General features: G+C 42.5%; 1 protein-coding gene across 5 annotated transcripts in view; it reads left to right on the top strand.

Annotated features, from left to right (window-relative positions):
- The window catches only part of ror1 (receptor tyrosine kinase-like orphan receptor 1), a 280,910-nt gene that overhangs the window by 136,372 nt on the left and 121,624 nt on the right, over positions 1-22,914 (top strand). The window lies entirely within an intron of this gene.

The following is a 22,914-nucleotide window of genomic DNA, read 5'->3' on the forward strand; positions in this document are numbered from 1 at the left end:
GAGAGGTAAATGACATTCAAGAAGAAAATGAAACTGGGTAAAGGTGGAGGAGTAGTACAGTAAATCAAGGATGGTATTTGTTCAGTAATTAGGTATGATTTTGGTTAAGGAGGAGAGGATGTAGAATCAGTTTGGGGGTAGATGAGGAATAGTAGGAGAAATAATTCAATAGTGGGAATGATCTACAACCCTTTAACAGCCAATATAAAGTAGAACGAAGTATACAAGAAGAAATATCGAGTGCTTGTGACAAAGGGTGGCAATAATTGTGGATAATTTTACTCTACATGTAAACATGAAGACTCAGATTAGAAATTTTGCTGAGGAGATTAGCCTGAATGAATTGCTCATACACTGCTTTCCAGATTGTGCTGCTCTAAGAAACAACCTGACACTAATCAGAGACAAGGCTGTATTCAACTTGATATTGTGAAATTAGATAGGATTAATGATGTCTGAGTTAAGGTACCACTAGATGGTAATGACTACAATGATTGAATTTTATGTCCAGTTTGAAACAGAGAAAATTGGGTCTAAGACTACTATTATAAACTTAAATAAAGGCAACTACGTGGACGTGAAAGCTGAGCTAAAATAAATAAACTGCCATACTAAGGTATTAAATTGATAGAGACACAGTAGCAGATATTTAGGGCATATTATAGAATATCCAGGATAAGTATATTCCTATTCTAAAGGAAAATTCCTAGGGGAGTACCTGTCATCTGTAAAGAAGTTAGGGAAAGCATCAAACTTGGGGTGAAAAGAACATAGCTGTACAAAGATGAACAGCAGGTCAGATGATTACCAGAATATAAAAAACAGCATAGAATAACTGAAAGGTTAGAGCTTGCGATGACACTAGCTAGAAATATAGAAGTGCGTAGCGAGAATTTCTATGTGTATTCAAAAAATTAAAATATGTAAGGTGACAGTTCATTGTCTCACGAGTGAGTGGGGCGTTAATAGTTATCAATAAAAGAAATAGCAGGAGAAATGAACAAATATTTTCCTTTTGTCTTAGTGTAGAGGGTTCAAAAACATTCCAATATTGCCTGTGAATCAGAAGGTGAAATGGAAAGATAAGCTTGGTGAAACTATCATTGCTGATGCACTGACAATTTTTTGTATGGACTGTGGACTAAGAAGTGGGAAAAGATGCTGCTTTAAGCTGAGGAAACTGGAAGATGTTATAGTCTTAAAGTGAGCTACTGGAACACATTGAGTTGGATGTACAATGTTGGCTTACTCACGCGTGGTATGCTTGGATGGGGGAAGTGAAGGATGCCAGTTACAAGAGCTTCCTGGATCTATACTCAGGATAGTTGTTGCAGAGACAGTCTTTTGATTGGTTTTAAATTGAGCAGTCCTTGTGGGCTGGGGAGTGTTCGACATAGTGACAGCCACTTGATTGTTTCCTGGGCAAGAGGTTGCAGGTCTGAATGTGAATACAACAGAGTAGGAACATTAGCCTGAGGAAAGAAAACACTTTAATCAAAGTCTCCCCCTCCTGTTTGGAAAAGTATCAGAAAACTTTCTGGTTGCTGCTAATACTCATTATTTCACTGTAAACTGCCCACTACAAATTCCCGCACTGAAAGGAAAGAGGGAAAAATTACCACTGAAAGGCTGAATTATTAACCAATGAATGAAAATTGGAGTATCAGGATATCCACAACATCTTTGAAGAATTGAAAGGAATGAAAAGGAACAGAAAGGAAACAACTCATTGACATCTGTGATCCAAAGTGGTGCCAGAACTGTACAGCCCTGACTTTTCTTTCCCCACCACAATATTTGTGTCTTGTCTCTTTGTGTGTGTTTTTTTTGTATGTGTGTGGGAATTGTAAACAAGGGGTAAACTTTAAGCTCACGTTATAAATTCGAAACTCACATTTCTATCTTGCCATTGGCTGAAAGCAGTTATTGTCCTAGACATGTACTTACTCATGGTGCGCATAGTCTTTTAACTTGAATTAGACCAATATGTAAAATTGGACAATTTGTGGTTTAATCAAATGTTCACATTTGTAACGACTCTAGGAATAGTGGAGCTGAATTTCGAGTACGTTAACCCAGCGAATTGTAACTCCAGGCACGTGGTATTAATATGTAAATTGATTAAGCTGTAGGTTGGCAAGACACGGGGTCCAGATAGATTTTGTTCTAGGCTCTTAAAACAGACGGCTAACCAGGTAGTCGGTAAATAGATTTTATTGGCCAATCGCTGGCAAATAGGACTAGATTAATATAGGATAGCTGGTCAGCATGGATGAGTTGGAGGGTCTGTTTCTGTACTGTACATCTTTATGATTCTATGACTATAAGTACAGCATACAATCTAGAGGGCTAATGGGATCCTGGCCTTTATGACAAGAGAATTGAACATAGAAGTAAAGATCATAGAATCCCTATAGTGTGGAAACAGGCCCTTTAGCCCAACGAGTCCACACTGAACATCAGAGCATCCCACCTAGACCCATCTAATCTAAATATTCTTGAACTCTACGGGCAATTTAGCATGGCCAATCCACCTAGCCTGCACATCTTTGGACTGTGGGAGGAAACTGGAGCACTTGGAGGAAACCCATGTAGACACGAGGAGAACATGCAAACTCCAAACAGGCAGTCGCCCGAGGATGGAATCAGACCTAGATCCCTGCTGCTGTGAGGCAGCAGTGCTAGCCACTGAGCCAGTAATAAATGTACCTACATCCCAGCCAGGGCTCGAACCCGTAATCCCTGGCTTTGGAGACCAGAACCTTATCCATTGGGCCACTGGGGCTGCCAGATATTATGCTTCAGTTATAAAGGGCATTGCTGACCCACATCTTGAATACTGTGAGCAGTTTTGGCCTCCTTGTTTAAGGAACGATATGATGATATGGGAGGTGGTTCGTAGAGGGTTTGCTTGATTCATACCTGCAATGAGCGGGTTGTCTTGTGGATAAACTGGGCTTGTTTCCACTGGATTTGGAATAGTGAGGTGTGATTTAAGAAAAAAATCGTAAAATTCTGAATGATCTTTACAAGGCAGATGTGGAAAGGATGTTTCCTCTTATCGGTCAGGCTATAATTAAGGGGCACTTTTTTAAAATAAAATTTAGGACAGAGATAAGGAGAGTTTTTTTAAAATTTAATTTGAGGGTTGTGTGAGCTTGGAACTCTCTACCTCAGAAGGTAGTGATTGTGAGGCCCATTGAATATTTTTTAAACGAGAAGAAGACAGATTTTTGCAGTCAAAGGAATCAAAGTTTATCAGAGGTAAACGAGAATGTGGAATTTGAAACACAAATGGATCTGCCATTGAATAGCGACCAGTGGCCTACTTCTTCTACTATTTCGCCTATTCGTATGACATCTGAATATTACAGAAGTCTGATTAGGATTTTGAAACTAGAATCCGCCAAAACTACATGGGCACTTGGGCTGTGAGCTGTGTTCGGACCAAAAGGTGGGGAGTAAGTAATGCTTACATCCCCATTTCACTCTACTCCAAGCCATTTCCATTCCAAGATTCTCTTTTCCTAATTTACAAGTGACTTTAATTCCTTGAAGAGATCTGATTCTGTTTGTGGTGTGATACTACTTGGAACTTTAAACAAGTGCCCATTCAATATGAGCATTAGATGCATCAGAGCTGAGGCTAGACCTGGCTTCAAACCAATATCGTCGCACAAGCACATTACAACAGATTCTTCCTTCACTCAGAAGTGCCACGAATAAAGTATGGCCCTCTTTTGGAGCCTTGGTTAAGATCAGCCAACTCTTGTGTGATCTTCTGATCTGCGTTTTCTGTTATCATGACAGTGCATTCCTACCTTCTTGTTTGAGCAGTTCAGCATTTTTTGGATTTGAGCCCAGTCTGGCTTTATTTAAATTTGGGTAGAACCATTGATTTGAAATGTTTACAGTGAAAACAATCCTGTGTTTCCAATTAACTACAGTAATGACATCCGAGCCAGTCATTTGCTAATATGTAACAGTGTCTGTTAAATTTATCGCTCTTTCGTCAGATTTTGTTCATATCAGCCTAATGGTTTTAACTGTTAGACTGCTGACAGATTTCAGGAGGTGTGGAGGTGTCCAGATTTTTGTGCCAAGTGGTTTTGTTTGCTGTCAGCATAAACTGACAACAAAGATTAGTGATAAAGCTATTCCGACATCCAAAATAGATTTGAAACTGCAATATCAACACTGAACAACTGAAACAAATCTAAAAGCATGATTAATTTCATTGATCTTTACAAATTAAAGTGGCTGTTGTGTCTGTGTGACAGGCAGTGAGACACTGTGTGTGACAGCCTGGCTCTTTTAGTTCTAGTTCATGTCCCTTCGATTAATGCATATAACTGTAACTTTTACTAAAACTTACTAACACCGATGAGGGTGGCACTGGCCAGGCAGATTTATTGCTCATGCCTAACAGTTAAGAGCCAACCACCTTGCTGTGGGCCTGGAGTCACATGTAGGCCAGGCCGGGCAAGGATGGCAGCTTCCTTCCCTAAAGGACATTAGTGAACCAGATGGGCTTTTCCTGACAATCAACAATGGTCATCATTAGATTCTTAAATCCAGGTTTTTTTTTATTGAATTCAAATTCTACCATTTGTCAGTGGCAGGATTTGAACCCAGATCCCCAGAACGTTATCTGGGTCGCTGGATTAACAGTCCAGTGCTAATACCACTAGGCCATTGCCTCCCAGGAGTTGCTGAAGTTAGCACTCCTTTAGTATCACCACTGAAATAACTCCACAAAGGCTGGAATCCCATCACCAAGTCACCCTTTATTTACACCTGGAATGAGCTTTGCACCGATCCAACTTCCTCAGAGCTAGCTGGCATAGTGAACAGAACCTCTGACACCCCTGGTCTTTTCTGTCAGCCAGGGCTCTCTGATTGGACCCAGGTTAACAGCCCCAATCAGGAAACTCATATTCTATGAGCTCCACCTGACTGACCTTGTTCCAAGCCCTACCAGCACCATGAACCACATGTGTACTTAGAAGAAAGCAGTAACAAGAATTCACATTCGTGTACCACTGAATCTCCTGCCGCTTCACTGGAGCAGGAAATTGGTGCTGTTGACATCAACAAAGTGCACCTGAAAGCGCCCTTATAAGCATGTCCTTTGTCCCTGATAGTTAGATACCTGAGGAGTACTCACTGCCCTGCTCAGTTCCTGCTTGGCACTTTGCTCACTGCTCCCTTCAGTGCCCCACTCAGTTCTCCACTCCTTAATCTGCAGGTACAACCCCTCACTGCCTCCCTCCCAGCAATGGAGCAGGGCAAGGACCAGGAGGGAAAATGGGGAGGGCTAGAGAACAGGCTGGACAAGCATTCGGAGAATATTGCTATTGCAGGATTTGAATTGAATTAATGTAATGGTTTGAAAATAAAGCCATTTCTTGGCCGTATTCTTTGATGTAAATATACAGTTCCCTGTGACAATGCTGTCAGTGAGGTTTCAGGCAGTGTGACTGTATTGGTGGTGAGTGTGCCCCCTGCAGTTGTGGTGGCAGCAAACACAGCATCCATTGTTCAACACACAGACTGCAGTGTGATGGTGAGTGATGTGGCTCTCAGGATCATTACGTACCCTCAAGCTTGAATAAGTTAATACTGGCCGCTGTTGTGGCATGGTGATAATTTGACATAAACTATGTTGCTGTGAAGCACCTGCTAAGGTTTTCCAGTGTGGATGAGTGATACGTAGGCGCAGCACCTGTTGGCTTAAGTTCTGTGATGTTAAGACAGCTCAATTTCCAACCCTTGTCCACCCTGGAGTGCCAGACAGAGAAGAGGTGGGATGGGGATTCCTTGAGTCTATCAGCCTCCAATGAATGGAGTGGGCACCAACTCCTAGTCAGGGCACACATCAATGAAGTCGATGGCACAGCCTTCTTCCTCCAGGGGTTTGCAGGAGGTACGTTATGGTCTGTATCAGTCTGCAGCACATGGTTGGATCTGAACGATCCATTCAATGAAGCCCCCTCATTTGATTTTAAAATTGTTGTTATTTCAAACCTCTAGAAACTGTGAGACATAGAGAGGCTGTAAGATGGATGGCCAAAAGTTTGGGGAAGGAGGTCGATTTTAAAGTGCATTTTACAGCAGTGAATTGTGGGGGTGGGGAATGGGTCATGTGCTTTGCTCTTTCAAACTTCCATGCAGTTGATCATAGCTCCTTACCATTCCTCATGGAAACAATTACTTCTTGTGTTTCATGTTCGGGAGGCAATTGATGTTTGGGGCGGGAAGGGCGGATTAAAGCCGACTGAGCTCATAAACATACACAGTGGAGGTCAACATTGACACAAGAGATGAGTAATTTCCTCTTCTGTCAACCATCATCCACTCCATCCCCCACACCCACCATTTCCCAGTGAATGTAAATCAATTGTTGACTGGGGGGAGGCTTCACGGTAAAAGTCCAGCCAATGTTTTCTGACTTATTCCCCAACCCGAGGCCAATTAAATGTTCTGATCGTCACTTCAAATGAGGTCAGTCAGATCAGTGCAGATGAAGTTGGGAACCTTGTCTGTGGAACAAGGAAATGAGATTTGTCTACTCCACTGCGTCCTTTCATTGCCAGCTGCTGGCCCTCTCCCCGAGGATTACTCTTCCATAACACTCGCCATTACTGTAAAAGTTCGACATTTCCAGCTGAGAAGTTATTGCATATTTGGTTCCTCAATGTACTGGAGTACTTAGTCCTGGTCCAGTAACAAACCTTGAATATTGGCCAACTCTCACAAGTAATTTATTGACCCCAGCTTTGGAAAATGGCATCTTTAAATGCTCCACTATTCTGTTCCTTGGTGTACATTAATAAGTTAACAAAGTCCATATGGAAACCCTCTGATTGTGTCTTCATTTACTGGTTTCATTTGAAATTGCATTTAAGGGAAATAAATATCTTTCCATTCATAAAAATGTTAAGTCAACTTTACAAGTTCTAAAAATATTTGTGAGATTAATCCCAGGATTGACAATAAATTGTGGGTCAGTTTCAGATACGATTAATGTTTCAGCTTTGCATTGTTCAGGTGTTCCCTTTAAGGTCATATAAATTTACAGCATCGAAAGAGGCCATTCAGGCTGGATGATCCCAATTTTCAGCATTCCCAGACACCAGTGCCTCTAGAGTTGAATTTAATATTGATGACTGGAATGGGTATCAGTACAGGGAGACTGGAGTAGGTGACGCACCACCAAAGTTGTTGTTATAGAGTCAAAGAGATATACAGTATGGAGACACACCCTTCGGTCCAACATGTCGATGCCAACTGGTTATCCAAAATTAATCTCATCCCATTTGCCAGCATTTGGGCCATATCCCACTCAATCCTTCCCATTCACATACCCATCCAGATGCCTTTAAAATGTTGTAATTTTGTACCAACCTCCAGCACTTTGGCAATTCATTCCATACACGCACCACCCTCTGCATGAAAACGTTTCCCCTTAGGCCCCTTTTAAATCTTTCCTCTCTCACTGTAAACCTATACCCTGAGAAACGACCTAGACTCTTCACTCTATCCATGTCCCTCATGATTTTATAAGCTTCTGTAAGGCCACCCCTGAGCCTACGACACTGCAGGGAAAATAGCTGCAGCCCATTCAGCCCCTCCCTATAGCTCAAACCCTCCAACCCTGTAAATCTTTTCTGAGCCCTTTCAAGGTCAGTTACATCTTTCCCATAGCAGGGAGACCAGAATTGAATGCAGTCTTCCAAAAGTGGCCTAAACATTGTCCGGTACAGCTGCAACACAACCTCCCAACTCCTATACTCAATGCACTGCCCAGTAAAAGCAATTGTTCAAAACGCCTTCTTCACTCTCCTATTTACTGCGACTTCACTTCCAAGGAATGATGCATCCACATCCCAAGGTGTCTTTATTTGGCAACACTCCTCAGGACCTTACCTTAAGTCCTGGCCTGATTTGCCTTTCCAAAATGCAGCACCTCACATTTATGTAAACTAAACTCCTCATGCTACACCTCAGCCCATAATAAATTACTTTTGAAAGGTGGCCAGTATTCAAGGTTTGTTGCAATTAATTGCCACAGATGAAGTCATTCTGCCAGCCCCAGCCGAAATCAGAGGACTCATTACAAAATGGGTGCATTTAAATGTCATTTTCTATGGCTGCTTTTGCAATATATGAAATTCAATATATAACCACTATAATTTATAGCTTTTTTGTGATGGACTTGCTTTTATATGAAGATGTGACAACTTGTGAAAAAAGAAACCCTTTGAGTTCTTTGTTAATGCATCAGTATTTCGCCTGTTTCTTCTTTCACAAACCCTGCGTGATGATCCTGCGTGCTCATACAGTGCTCCCCACCCACTTGTCCTGTTTGCAACCGCAGTGACAAAAAACAAAAGCCTTTCATTTTATTTTGTATACTTGTAATTTGTTGTGCCAGTGTTGAGGCAGGTAAATACATGCTGTCATTGCAATGGGTAAATGTACTGCACAGTGTGGCATGGAGCCATACATTTGCGAATTTTCAGATCAACCCTGATCTCCATTAAACTGCCTAGCTCTCTAACTCTGCGTCCTCCGACTCTATCATAACAGACAGAGTGCACTCCAGGCAATGGGGTTCTTGCTAAGAGCCTTGTGTCATGTCCTTTTGAGAAGGACCTCCACATCAACTGGGATTTCATTGGGATCAAGGACCACAGGAAATAGAAATCTCCGCCCTGAAAGAATAGCCAACTAATCGAAAACCACTGTAGAATTGCAAGACCCATACTCACCTGTGAGTGAACAGTAGCAGGCTTTAGTGAACAGAGAGAAAGACAGGATGGATAGAGAGAGCATCTTCTCACAAGGCAGCCTCACAAGGAGTGTACACTACTCCCAACACACACACACCAACTTACTAACTGGAGTTACATAGAGCAGTGGAGTACTGGTCACCTCATGGGTGAGTTTCCCCTCCAAAGAGTCCGCTGGCTATGGCCACATTTTGTGGATACAAAATCAACAAGTCTTCAATGTGATCTGATGGCTGTATTACATAGCTACTGAGCATGTGTGAAAGGAACTAGACTTTGAACAAAGTAAGAAATAAAACCAACATAGTCCTACTGGACCATGGAGCTGCTCTCCGATTAGGGAGTTCAACCTGAATATCTCCATGTCTCAGGCGAGGGACAGTTTGAAAAGGAGGATCCTTCATGGTGACCTCAGCCAGTGTAGGAATTAAACCCATGCTGTTGACATCACTCTGCATTGCAAACCAGATGCCAGCCAACTAAGTTAACCAGTGGTCAGTGCTGTGGGTGGGTGGGTAGATTCTCTCTTGTTGGAGATGGATATTGCCTGGTACTTGTGCAGTGTGAAAGTTATTTGGCACTTGTCAGCCCAAGCCTGGATATTGTCCAAACCTTGCTGCATTTGAACAGGGACTGCTTCGGTATTTGACAAGTTGTGAATGGTGCTACTCATTATGCAAACATCAACGAACATCTCCACTTCTGACTTTGTGATAGAGGGAAAGTCAATGTGAAGCAGCTGAAGATGGTTAGGCTTAGGATGCTATAACGAGAATTCTTGCGGTGCAGTGTTAATGTCCCAAGCTTTGAACCAGGAGGCCTGGGTTCAAGTAACACCTGCTCCAGAGGTGTGCTGTAACATCTCTGAACAGAGTGATTAAAAAGATCCACACTGAGGAACTCTTGCAGAAATGTCCATAGTGCCAGACATGCCTCCAACCAATGGGGAGTTTTCTCCTGATTTCCGTTGATTCCCGTTTTGCTCGGGCTCCTTGATGCCACACTTGGTTGAATGCAGCCTTGATGTCAAAGGCTGTCACTCTCATCTCACCACTGGAATTCAGCTCTTTTGTCCACGTCTAAACAAAGGCTGCAATGAGGTTAGGAGCTGAGTGTCCCTGGTGAAACCCAAAAATTTGGCTTGTTGGGGTACTTAAGAGTTAACCACATTGCAGTGGGTCCAGAGTCCCATGCAGGCCAGACTGCATAAGGATGACAGATTTACTTGCCTAAAGGATGTTTAGTGAACTAAGCGGACAAATGCCACACTGTCTGTCAGATAAATGGATAATTAGCTTGATCTCATATTTAAATCCCCCAATGGCCTTGCCTATCCTAAGCTATATAACCTTTTCCATAACATTTTGCGCCCAGCATTCCTCTAATTCCAGCCTTTCATGCTCTCTCAGATTTCTTCAGGCCACCATCAGCAGCTGTATTTTCAGCTCTCTAGCCCTCGGTTCAGGAATTGTCTCCCAACCCTTCTGACTTGCCTTTATACCTATGTCCCCACTTAATCATACCACCTTCTTTGCGCTGAAGTGCCTTAAAGGGACTGTCATTTTATTTCCTTGGGCTCCATCCTTCAAGCTCAGCCACAAACAATGCACAGTTTAAATCCTCTTTCTTGAAGCTTAGATGATCTTCTAGATCTCCTTGGCTTATGCTCTTTTCCCTAGACATCTTTTGTAATTTATAGTGTAATCTCCTGCTGTTCTAATGTACTTATTATCTGATACCTGTCTGTCACCACCCTCTCAGGTTTTAGGTAATTGAAGTAGTGGTGGCCTATTGAATTCGGATTGGACATTAAGCCTTTTGAAGGCCTGCACTGCTTTCATAGAATTGTAAAAGCATGGGGTGAAATTGTAGACAGTTCTGTACACAGCCTAGTCCATCGAACAAACCAGCCTTCCTTCCGTTGATTCCGTCTGCACTTCCTGCTGCCCAGGGAAAGAAGCCGACATAATCAAAGACCCCTCTCACCTCAGGCAGAAGATACAAAAGTTTGACAGTAGTACCAACAGATTCAAATACAGCTTTTTCCTGCTGTTATCAGACTTACGAATGGACCTTTCATATATTAGAGTTGATCTTTTTATGCAAGTTTTTCTGTAGCTGTAACACTATATTCTGCATTCTGTTCCATTACTGTGATGTTCTTATGTCTGGTTAGCATGCAAAACAATACTTTCCATTGTGTCTTGACAATAATAAATCAAGTCAAATCAAAATTTCACTACCTTGAAAAACATTCGCAGTTTGGGACTACTTCTGCGTCCTGCTCCTGCAGCTGCTGCCAGCATGAACAAAGGGCAATGATGGATTTGTGTGGCCACAGGCCCAATTGAAGAGTTCTTGATATTGTACCAATAAATTGTGACCACAGCCATCAGACACTTTGGAGGGGAAACTCATCCACAAGGTGACCAGTACTCCACTGATCTATGTAACTCCAGTTAGTAAGTTTGTGTGTGTGTGTGTGTGTGTGTTGGGGGGGCGCAGTAGTGTATACTCCCTGTGGACCACTGGACCAGCTATCAGCAGTTTGCATCCAGGGGCCTACCAAACTGACGCTGTTGGCAATGGGCCCCCAGACCCCCAGCCACTCTGCTGAGCGTGTCAGGCTGCTCACTTAACAGCTTAATTTTGGAATATCCTCCTTGCCCCACCTTCATGTCTGGGTTAGCCTGTTTCCATGGGCTTCGGAAAATTCCCCCAGAGATTCTAGCATAGAAGTACCTTTACAAGTTCCTGTTCCAATTTCTCTGGCATTCGTCTCCACAGTTTGCTCCTTGCTCTCTGGACCATGCTCACTTCCTCTGGTGTATGGTGACAGTGGGTGGACTATCTTGCCCAAGTGACGAAAAACAGTAGGTTTTGCTGAGAATTGTATCATGGAAGGCAACACGTGTATAACCAGCCTGGTCTTAACTCAAAATACACGCGCACTCTGCAGCCAAGATTTCTAAATCAAGATCAGAAATGGAAAATGTGTCCAATTCTTTCCTATCATATTTTGCAGCCCTATAATTGGAGGGAAGTGGAGGGTTTGAACTTTTGGATGGAAGTGGCCATGTGTTTTGACATTCCCCACAGCAAACTCACGTGATACCTCTTACTGTTGGAGACATGAGAAACAAAAACGCTGTTTACAGGGACAATGGGGTGATTGTACGGGTGATCAGCGCTAAGTTATAACCCAGAAACAGGCCATTCACCCCACGGGTCTATGCAACTGTTTATGTTTACATGAACCATCTCTCAACCAACTCATTTCGGAAAAAACCCGTAAAACAAAACTAATACTTGTGAATGAACTTTCTGGCCATAATGGAGCTTCATTTCAAAGCATACAAGACCAGTAAGTCACATTTGCCAGTTTTACTAACATTTACTTCTGTCATTATATTCTTCCCATTATTTCAGCTGAAATTTTCTCTTCAATGCTCTTCATATTTAGTTTCACCTTAAATACTTAAATGCAAATTGTTTCAAGTATTGGAAGCAACTTCTGCATCCTAACCATTTCCTAGCTAGAGTAGGTTTTCCTGAATTTTCATTTCAACTCCCAATACTTCACATACGTACACAAGGCAATTTCCATTATCTGTACTTATATACATTCTGTAAGGCAAGATATACTTGAAAATAAAAGTCTACAATAATTTACTTAGTGTAGTTTGGTGCTTTTTAATAGTTTGCACCACCAGAGAAAAACGTCTTAGGAAAAGGCATATAGTGAGTCACAGACAGGACGCACTTCAATTAAACCATTGCAGGGCAGCAAGAAGACAGCTTGCATTATTTTACACTGCAATCACTTTCCTGCGAAGTGCTTCAAGGGGTGAACAGATTGTATTTTTATGGGGTTTAGTAGGAGTGCAAGTGATTTGAGAGTCAGGGACCCTTGGAAACATTTACACTTTTTGGACTCTCTCATCAGGGAGTGCTGGAAAATGTGGACATCTCTGAGCTGATCAAGGACAGTCAGTGTGGATTTGCAAAGGGCAGCTTGTGTTAAATTTTTTTTGAAAATGTTGTCTATGAACTTTGGGAAACATTTGAAAAGATTTCACAAAATTGATCAAGAGTAAGTGTGCAAGGATTTGAAGCTAACTTTGTCATGTGCATACTGTAATTAATCGGGAGGTAAGCGGCAGAGGGGGAGAGGAAAAAGAAGTTCCTTGATTTCCAAGATGTCGCAGTAGCCTCTCGAGACTGACAGATGCCACACACACTGGGACCTCATAGAGTCATAGAGATATACAGCATGGAAACAGACCATTCTGGCCAACTTGTCCATGCCGACCAGATACCCTGTATGAGTCAAGTACCATTTGCTAGCATTTGGCCCATATCTCTGTAAACCTTTCCCATTCATATACGCATCCAGATGCCTTTTAAATGTTGTAATGGTACCAGCCTCCACCACTTCCTCTGGCAGCTCATTTCATACACGCACCACCATCTGCGTGAAAAGGTTGTAATATCTTTCCCCTCTCACCTTAAACCTATGGCATCTTTTCACTTCTGCAGATATGATTGACTTGGATGAAGGAAGTCAGAGTTGTGTTTCTGCGTTTACAGGTGATATTAAAGAGGGAAGATAAATGTTGAGAATTAGACAGGAAGTCATCAAGAGACAAGCAAAATATCATGCTTTCACTTAGCTCTGTCTTGCTGATACGAAGGCAGCAGGCCGTGAAAGGCACAGAAAAAAAAACTTTTGCTGCAAAATGATGTATCATCTTGTTTATATTTGCAAGGAAAGGTGATCAGACTCCTAACTCTACGTTCCATACCACATAATCCTGACAGTTCCAATGAGAAGTTCCTGCTTTTATCACAGTGTAAATTACAGAACCTCTGACTTTGGACTGTACTGTTTTCATGAGGGACAGATTTTACCCGAGTATAGCATTTTGTTCATACCTACAACCATGCATTTCACACTTCCTGTTGGAACAATAAATCCAGAATACTGGTGCTGCATTTTCCTCTCATTGTATAGCCTAAATCTAATGGATGTAAGAGAGGAAGCTACATAGTTGGAAACAGGTTGTAAAAAAGCTCTAAGAAGCTCAAAATATGATTATTGTGCCATGTGTTACCCGAACTGCTCTTAATCCTCAAACCAATCGAAGCAGATGTTTTAGTTCCACTTTTTGTGAATTTCCATCTACTCCATGTTATCATTACCCACAGAACCAAATGCTTCTTATTACTGTCATATATTTCATCAAGATATTGGACTTTAACCTACTGTTGGTGTTGCTTGTGAATTGTACATGGGCATCTCAACAATGATGAAGTGAGCAGCAATGATGTTCAAAAAGGCCAAAGCTGGCCAAAGATGAACCATTACCTGTGTAACTTCCAAGGGTGTGTTGTGGGAGCTGAGCACCAACACTTCCACATCTGCCAGGTATGTTTAACAATGATCTGTACTGAATGCAGTAAGATATTGACCAGTTGACATGGATCTGGGATACGAAGAGTTTCCGAGCTCAGTAGACACTCCTGAGTTGATGAATGGTGCTGGTCATTCAGACTGTGCAGCACTTTCACTAAGTTGGTGAACTTGCTGAGGCTGAAACTGGATAAAGGATGGAGACATGGCCCTCATTACCAGGGTGCAACATGTCTCGCTGTGTGCAGTAGTGCACTCAGCTCTGTAGGGAGTACCAACCATGACTCCCCGACACCTAAGAACCTGTCTTGCTCCTTGTGTTCCCAATGAAGGTCATTTCCACAGGGGGTCCTGTGCCCTGCTGCAGGTGGGATACTGGTTGTTGTGGCTGCCTTCCTATGAAGGTGCATGCAGGAAGAGCAGGGCTGGCAGCAAACCCAGGAGCAGCAGCAGGCTGACGTGGAGAATGAGGAGCAGCTCAGGAAGGGTTTTTGCTGCCTCTGGACCCTTTAGCATGTGTGGGGCTTGCGGGAGGCCCAGAGGTTTCTTAGTCTTGACTCCAGTTCTGGGGATGAGCACGATGCATTTGTTCTGAGACACAGTGACAGATCCTTGTCAGGTACTGGAAGGGGACTGGAAACTGCAGGAGTGGAGACCACCTTCTCCCAGTCACTGGTTTGGGAGCAGAGGCAGTAGGAGTGGGAGGCCGTTCACTCCCAGTCACTGTGAAGGTGACAGCAGCTTTGAATTTCTATGTGACTCCATCATTCCAAGGAGTGATGGGTGACCTGTGTGGGACTTCTGAGTCGTACAGCCACAAATCTATCAGAAGAGAGACCATGTCATTGGAGCAAGGTCACAGGGGATCATTTTGCTCCCCAGTGATAAGGCCAGTGCTGCAGCCTGGACAGTAGGATTCAGAAATATTGCTGGCCTCCTCTCGATGCAGGGCACTATTGACTCTACACACATAGGGCTGAGAGGGCCATAGCACAATGCTGCAAAATTTGCCAACACAAAGGTATTACACCCAGTTAATGACTGTGTAAGCAGTGATTAGTGTTACCACTTCCTGGAGATGTGTGCCCTGACCACTGCTCCTGCAGCTGCCACGCTTGGTGCCGTCTTCTGTCCCTGGTATGTTTGTCGGCCCAGCTGCCTTACAACACTGGTTATGGAAGGGCAAGAGCTACCCACTACAACCATGGCTCATTGCCACCATTGTACAGCCCCTGAACCAACACAGAGTTAATGTCTTGGCCCAGGGCATGGTGATGCAGACAATAGGGATGCTGGAAATGCAGTTCCTCCGCTTGGACCGGTCTGGGGTGGGGGTATGGGCCCTCTGGTGTAATCCAGACAGAGTGTGTTGCATCATCCTAGTGTGTTGTGCTGTATCAATGCGATCTGACAACAAGGTACCATCGTACACTGAGGAGCCAGGGAAATGGAAGCAGTCTCCCAAGGAGGACCAAACTGCCCTGGTTCCTGACCGAGCTCAGCTGTATCGAGTGCTGGAAGCCAGGAAGGGCCTCATTGATATGCACATCCAACAGATGAGAACAAAAACAAAGTTGCTGGAAAAGCTCAGCAGGTCTGGCAGCATCTGTGAAGGAGAAAACACGTTTCGGGTGCATTGACACTTCCTCAGAACTTTATCCTGTTCCTAGCTGCATAGTACCGCACTGTACTTCGAGGAAGGGTCACCGGACCCGAGACGTTAACTCTGTTACTGTCCTTCTGTTAACGTTCCTACTTCACAGATGCTGCCAGATCTGCTGAGCTTTTCCAGCAACTTTGTTTTTGTTCCTGATTTACAGCATCCGCAGTTCTTTTGGTTTTTATCCAACAGATGAGAGCTGGGGATAACAGATCATCATAAAATGAAACACAGGCATTGGTCATCTTTCCCAAATTTGTTTTGTATAGTGGGGGCGAACTTGGTTCTGTTGATGTTCTGTCTCTCTATTTGTAAATAAAAGCTCATTTTTACATTTGTCTGCATGTAATGTTTCCCTCCTGGACAATGATAATGTGGGTCTTCAGTGGGTATTGACAACACTTGTAGCAGTCGCTTATAGAGAGTGTTCAGAGAACACGCAGCTTTGGACAGGATAAAGTTGGTTAAACAGTAACTAGGATGAGAGAATGGTATTATAGATTGAGCCCACTGTGGAAGAGATTGAATCCTTGTGGGGACTGCAAGACTGGCATGGCTAAGTACCTTAAGTACTGTACTGCTCCGAAAACAAAGCTTTTCACTGTACTTAGGCACATGTGACTACAATAAATCAAATCAAAGAAGGACTGTAATGTTGCACTTTTAACTTTACTTCCTTACTTTTCAACTTTGTACCCAAGATTTTGTGCTTAGGTACCTTTGTACTTAAGATGGGGCTGGGAATGGCGACATTGTACACTTTTCACTGTACTCCCGTACAGTGAATTCTAATTCTGTTTCTAACACGTGCAAGGGAGTGCCAGCCATACCGACTGCGCCAGGCACAGCATGGCATTGTGGTAACACTGCAATTATATTGATTGCCAATGCTAGTCTGGCTCCCAGCAGCCTGTCAATGATAGCACAGGAAAACGATGACAATCTTTTGGTGCTAAGTTTTTCTGGCCCTGACACTGAAAAGTCAGGCCCAGAATGAGACACCATAGGGAGCAGGGTAGGTGTTAATGTTGTAAGTTTACTAAGTTACAGTGAGAAAACCTGCTGGGCCTCGCGGAAAAACACCTTCCAAAAAGACTTAAGTGTTGTATCAAGTTAAGATTCAGCCCATAATCATTTTCCAAATTGCAGTCTCACATCAAAGAACAACCAAAACCAGAACAGTGCTTGTTCTGGGACTTTTAATTACTACTTAATGACTGTGTCGCTGCATGTGTTCAGTTCCTATATCACATGCCCAAGAATGTGTCACACATTCTAAGAAATTGTAGGCCTAACTTACAAAAGCTGCTTTCTGCAGATTTAGAACCCAAGACTGAAACAAATCCGAAATATCAAGACAAACCCGGTTATTATAATCTGGGTATCACTGACAAGCACGATTTAAATTTGTAAATGGGAAGATATGGTTTCCTTCATCATATTTACTGAGCCACACCAAGAAATCAGATCCAGTTATGCATCCTTCCTGTGTTAAAATTTCTGATGTGAACATTAAATAAGGTTACCCAGGGTAATTGGAGGGCACATAAAAGACACTGAAATGATGGATCAAGTTTCTGAAAAGCTTAACTGCCTATGGGCTCATGTCATTAGTAGCATTGCTCCGCTATAAACTTATCAGCCCTCTTTCATAATGTGAAACATTTTTACTGCCAGCTTAATGGTGCCTTTAATATCTAAACATGAAGAAGGTAACTGCACCTCTGTAAAATTGAGTATTAAAGAACTGAATTTTACCCTGGAAAACCATGAGAAGTTAGTTAGACATCATTGTTTTTTTTTCTGAGAAACTGGCATAACTTTCACATTACCTTGACACTTCTGAGTTTTTTAAAGAATTGTTTTTTGGGTTTTCAATGCTGATGACATCTCAGCAGAAAGGGAAAAGGGACTTTGCTCGGACAAGTTAAAACAAAATGGAGTCTCTTTTCATCAAAACATAGATTACGGGATGATGCAATTGAGATATTTTAAAATGATAAAGAGATGGGGTGGAGTAGAAAGAAGTAGAGTGTTTGCAGAGATTGAGGGGTTTAGAATGAAGGCACAAAGACATGAAGTTAAATATAAAACATTTAGGACAAGGAAGTACGAGGAACGTTTTAGTACATAGCTCTGATGGCTATGAAGCATAACCATTGTAGCGGAGACCATGTCATCATGTAAAATGAGATCAAATAAGTGGTTAAAGGAAGGGGGATAAAGGAATATAAAACAGGCTGAACAAATGAGATTAGGGTTGCTCCTTGTGTGAAGGTTAAGCATCAACAGAAACCGGCTTAGACCTGTTTCACGAGTCCAGATTTTCTGTAATTTAGTGTAGAGACGCTGAAATTTTCTACGCACTGGAACAGACTTCTCCAAAAATTTCTTTAGATTTCTTTTAAAAGCAATTGAAAATAGAAACTGCTGGGAGAAGATTGAGAAGGAAATTGGCTCATTGTTTGAAAAACACTGAGTCAGTGATATTAAATAAACACGCTCGTCCTCTGGAATGCAGAAAGTTCACTAGACCACAGACTGCCAATGACATGACCTTCATTTCTACCATAATGTTATATTATTTCTGGGGATAAAGGGGCTACGGATAGGTGCAATGTATCAACCAGGTCCACTGGACTTCCAGATAAGTGATAAGACCATAAGACCATAAGACATAGGAGTGGAAGTAAGGCCATTCGGCCCATCAAGTCCACTCTGCCATTTAAATCGTGGCTGATGGGCATTTCAACTCCACTTCCCTGCACTCTCCCTGTAGCCCTTGATTCCTTGTGAGATCAAGAATTTGTCGATCTCTGCCTTGAAGGCATCTAACGTCCCGGCCTCCACTGCACTCCGTGGCAATGAATTCCACAGGCCCACCACTCTCTGGCTGAAGAAATGTCATCTCATTTCTGTTTTAAATTTACTCCCTCTAATTTTAAGGCAGTGCCCACGGGTCCTAGTCTCCCCGCCTAATGGAAACAACTCCACAGCATCCACCCCTTCTAAGCCATACGTTATCTTGTAAGTTTCTATTTGATCTCCCCTCAACCTTCTAAACTCTAATGAGTACAATCCCAGGATCTTTAGACGTTCATTGTACGTTAAACCTACCATTACAGGGATCAACCATGTGAATCTCCACTGGACACTCTCCAGGCCTAGTATGTCCTTCCTGAGGTGTGGGGCCCAAAATTGGACACAGTATTCTAAATGGGGCCTAACTAAAGCTTTATAAAGTCTCGGAAGCATATCGCTGCTTTTATATTCCAACCGTCTTGAGATAAAAGTTTTAAAATATCCAAAGACAGGTCCATGGCTCATTGTCTGCTGATGCCTCACTCTGAGTTGTTTCCTTGACAGTTCATGGTTTTCCCCAGTGGCAATTTTCTATTGCCTTTCACTGTCAGGAGCAGGATAAGTTGGAGAATCCCAAGCCTATCTCAGCTGAAACAGGAATTCAACCTGTGTTGTTGGCATTTTTCCAAACTGCACACACTACACCAGCAAGCCAACTGCACTAACCAGTCCCTATGATGGACATTACAGTTCAAGAAAGAAAGGATGTTCTGGAGGGGTGGAGAATAGTTTAGTTAGAGTTCAAAAGCAATTAAAGCATTATTATTCAATTGATTTTACTCTGCTAATGACCAGCTAATGGGAAAAAAATGAAGGAACATATTTGCAGGTAAATTCCAAAGAGATGTAAAACGATAGAACTCTGATATTTACCCTAATCAAGATTTGAAGGTGTAAAGGGTAGAGAACGGGGAGAACTGTGTCTGAAAATATCTTTGATCAGTATCTTTATGACCCAAGGAAGAACAAGGCATTGCTGGATATGGTTCTTGGGAATCAGCTGGGTCAAGTAAGTGAAATGACCCTGTGGGAATATTTAGGTGACAGTGATCATAGCATTTTACAATTTAGGTTTGCTATGGAAAAGGGATTGCAGCAATCTGAAGGAGAGCTACTTGCAATGGGATAAGAACAGGTTCATCCCAAGTCAATCCAAATCAAACATTGACAGTCAAAACAGTCTTTAAAGAGAGAATGGTTCCGGTATAATCAAAGTATGTGTGGATGAGTGTGGGGGAAGGTAAGGCATCTAAAGCCAGATCTCATTGAATGGGAAAAGAAATGGAGAGTAGGACACAACAGAAACAGGTTGTACCTGATAGCTGTCTGGTTGACAATACATGCCAGAATATAGAAAGTGCGAGCAGAAGTTAAAAAGGAAATCAGAGGTGCAAAGAGAGAGTACGAGAAGAGATTGGAAATAAACATAAAAAAGAAATCTAGACATCTTCCATAGGCTTAGAAATAGAAACAGGATCCAAGAGGCCAGTTGGAGGCCAGAAAGAGATTGTATATGTGAATGCACAGCTGAGTTACAAAAGAGTACATTGCATCTGTCTTTACCAACTGGTGAAGATACTACCAAGTCATTGTGTAAAAATAGGTATTTAAGAGGCTGGATGGGCTAAACATTGACAAAAATGAAGTACCAGAAAGGCTGGGCATAATTAGAATTTATAAGTGACCAGGCTTGAATAGAATACATCTAAGGGTCCTGTGAGTGAAGCCCCAGGTGAAAGTTGTGCAGGTATTGGCAATGATCTCCCAATCCTTCTCATGTAGTGGGATTGCTGCCTGTATGTGTAATGTCACTGTTTAAAAAGAAGTGTAGGGATAAACCTAGCAACTACAAGTCAGTCAGTTTAACCTCAGCACAGGGAAATTGGCTTGGATCGGAAATTGGCTTGCTGAAAGAAGGCAGAGGGTGGTAGTTGATGGGAAATGTTCATCCTGGAGACCAGTTACTAGTGGTTTACCGCAAGGGTCGGTGTTGGGTCCACTACTGTTTGTCATTTTTATAAATGACCTGGATGAGGGCATAGAAGGATGGGTTAGTAAATTTGCAGACGACACTAAGGTCGGTGGAGTTGTGGATAGTGATGAAGCTTGCTGTAGGTTGCAGAGAGACATAGATAAGCTGCAGAGCTGGGCTAAGAGGTGGCAAATGGAGTTTAATGCAGACAAGTGTGAGGTGATGCACTTTGGTAGGAGTAACCAGAAGGCAAAGTACTGGGCTAATGGTAAGATTCTTGGTAGTGTAGATCAGCAGAGAGATCTCGGTGTCCATGTACACAGATCCTTGAAAGTTGCCACCCAGGTTGACAGGGCTGTTAAGAAGGCATACAGTGTTTTAGCTTTTATTAATAGAGGGATCGAGTTCCGGAACCAAGAGGTTATGCTGCAGCTGTACAAAACTCTGGTGCGGCCGCACTTGGAGTATTGTGTACAGTTCTGGTCACTGCATTATAAGAAGGATGTGGAAGCTTTGGAAAGGGTGCAGAAGAGATTTACTAGGATGTTGCCTAGTATGGAGGGAAGGTCTTACGAGGAAAGGCTGAGGGACTTGAGGCTGTTTTCATTAGAAGAAGGTTGAGAGGTGACTTAATTGAAACATATAAAATAATCAGAGGGTTAGATAGGGTGGATAGGGAAAGCCTTTTTCCTAGGATGGTGACGGCGAGCACGAGGGGGCATAGCTTTAAATTGAGGGGTGAAAGATATAGGACAGATGTCAGAGGTAGTTTCTTTACTCAGAGAGTAGTAAGGGAATGGAACGTTTTGCCTGCAACGGTAGTAGATTCACCAACTTTAGGTACATTTAAGTCGCCATTGGACAAGCATATGGACGTATATGGAATAGTGTAGGTTGGATGGGCTTGAGATCGGTATGACAGTTTGGCACAACATTGAGGGCCGAAGGGCCTGTACCGTGCTGTAATGTTCTATGTGCTATGTAGGGAAAGCTTTAGGAAGAATAATCTGGGATAAAATTAACAATCAATTGGAAAAATGTGAGTTAATTAAGTATGATTTTACGAAAGGCAAGGGCAAAATGTAGAAGACCCTGAAAATCTGAAATAAAAAATGAAAATATTAGAACTACACAGCAGATTTGGCAGCATCTCTGGGGAAAGAAATAGAGTTGCCACGAAACCTGACACTTTACAGCTTGGTAATACAATCTACTGAGCATTGTGAGATGGTTTCAGCAACATAAGGAGAATTTTTTTTGTTAGATGAGGTTGATGTGTAGAATGAGACTCTCTTGATTTTCATGCAGTACCTCTGAACTCATGAGGCATCTGAAACAATGAGTGGAGTGCTCAAGTGCAGAAAACTGGGGATAACTTAGATTGTACTGTATTGTGGAATGCAAACTTTTGGCAATACTTAACTTTTTTTTGTTAAGAATGTTTTATCATGCTTTTCATGTTTATGGAATTGACCCAATAACTTAACAGTTGGAATTTTGTGCTAAATGTTCAAAAACATCTGTAGGCACCTTTATAAGCGTAAGCTGTTAAAGTCTGAATTGGAACAAGAACGTGACTGTGCAAGTATTCTGCTCATAGTGGGCTAATATTTAATCCCTGGTCTGTGCTGTGTAGCTGATCTGAGTCAGATTAAACGGAGAGGTGCTACAGTTTACTGCAGTAACTGTAAATGGGTCAAGGGAGCGGGCTGGACAAGTAATCAGTTAGTTCCGGATCGTTGTGGAGTAATCACTGTGTAAGTATAGCATACGGACAGATAGATGGTCAGCAGTGATATTACTCCTCTCAAACCCAATCCACCCAAAATGTACCCCCTAGGCCAAGGGGCCGTTGGATGAGCTGCTAGATAATGACTGATGACTGAGGTTCTGATCAGGGGCTTCCACATGCAACTTTATTGATCCTAGGATACAGAACTTGGGGTCTTTTCAGAGATACACCATTGATTCTGCAAGTTTGTTGCAGTCCATTTACTGAGCCGTGGCTATTACATGTGTCTCAGTTGGTGGCACTCCCACCTATAACGCTCCTGGGTTTGAGATCCACAGAATGAGCACAGAAATCAAGGCTGATAGCCCAGTACAGCACTGAATGAATGCTGTCAGAGGTACCTTCTTTTTGGATGAGATACTAAACCAAGCCCTTGACTGCCTGATTGGGTAAATGTGAAGATTCACTGGCACAATTTCA

The sequence above is a fragment of the Stegostoma tigrinum genome, chromosome 8 (genome assembly GCF_030684315.1).
Source record: "Stegostoma tigrinum isolate sSteTig4 chromosome 8, sSteTig4.hap1, whole genome shotgun sequence".
Taxonomy (NCBI): domain Eukaryota; kingdom Metazoa; phylum Chordata; class Chondrichthyes; order Orectolobiformes; family Stegostomatidae; genus Stegostoma; species Stegostoma tigrinum.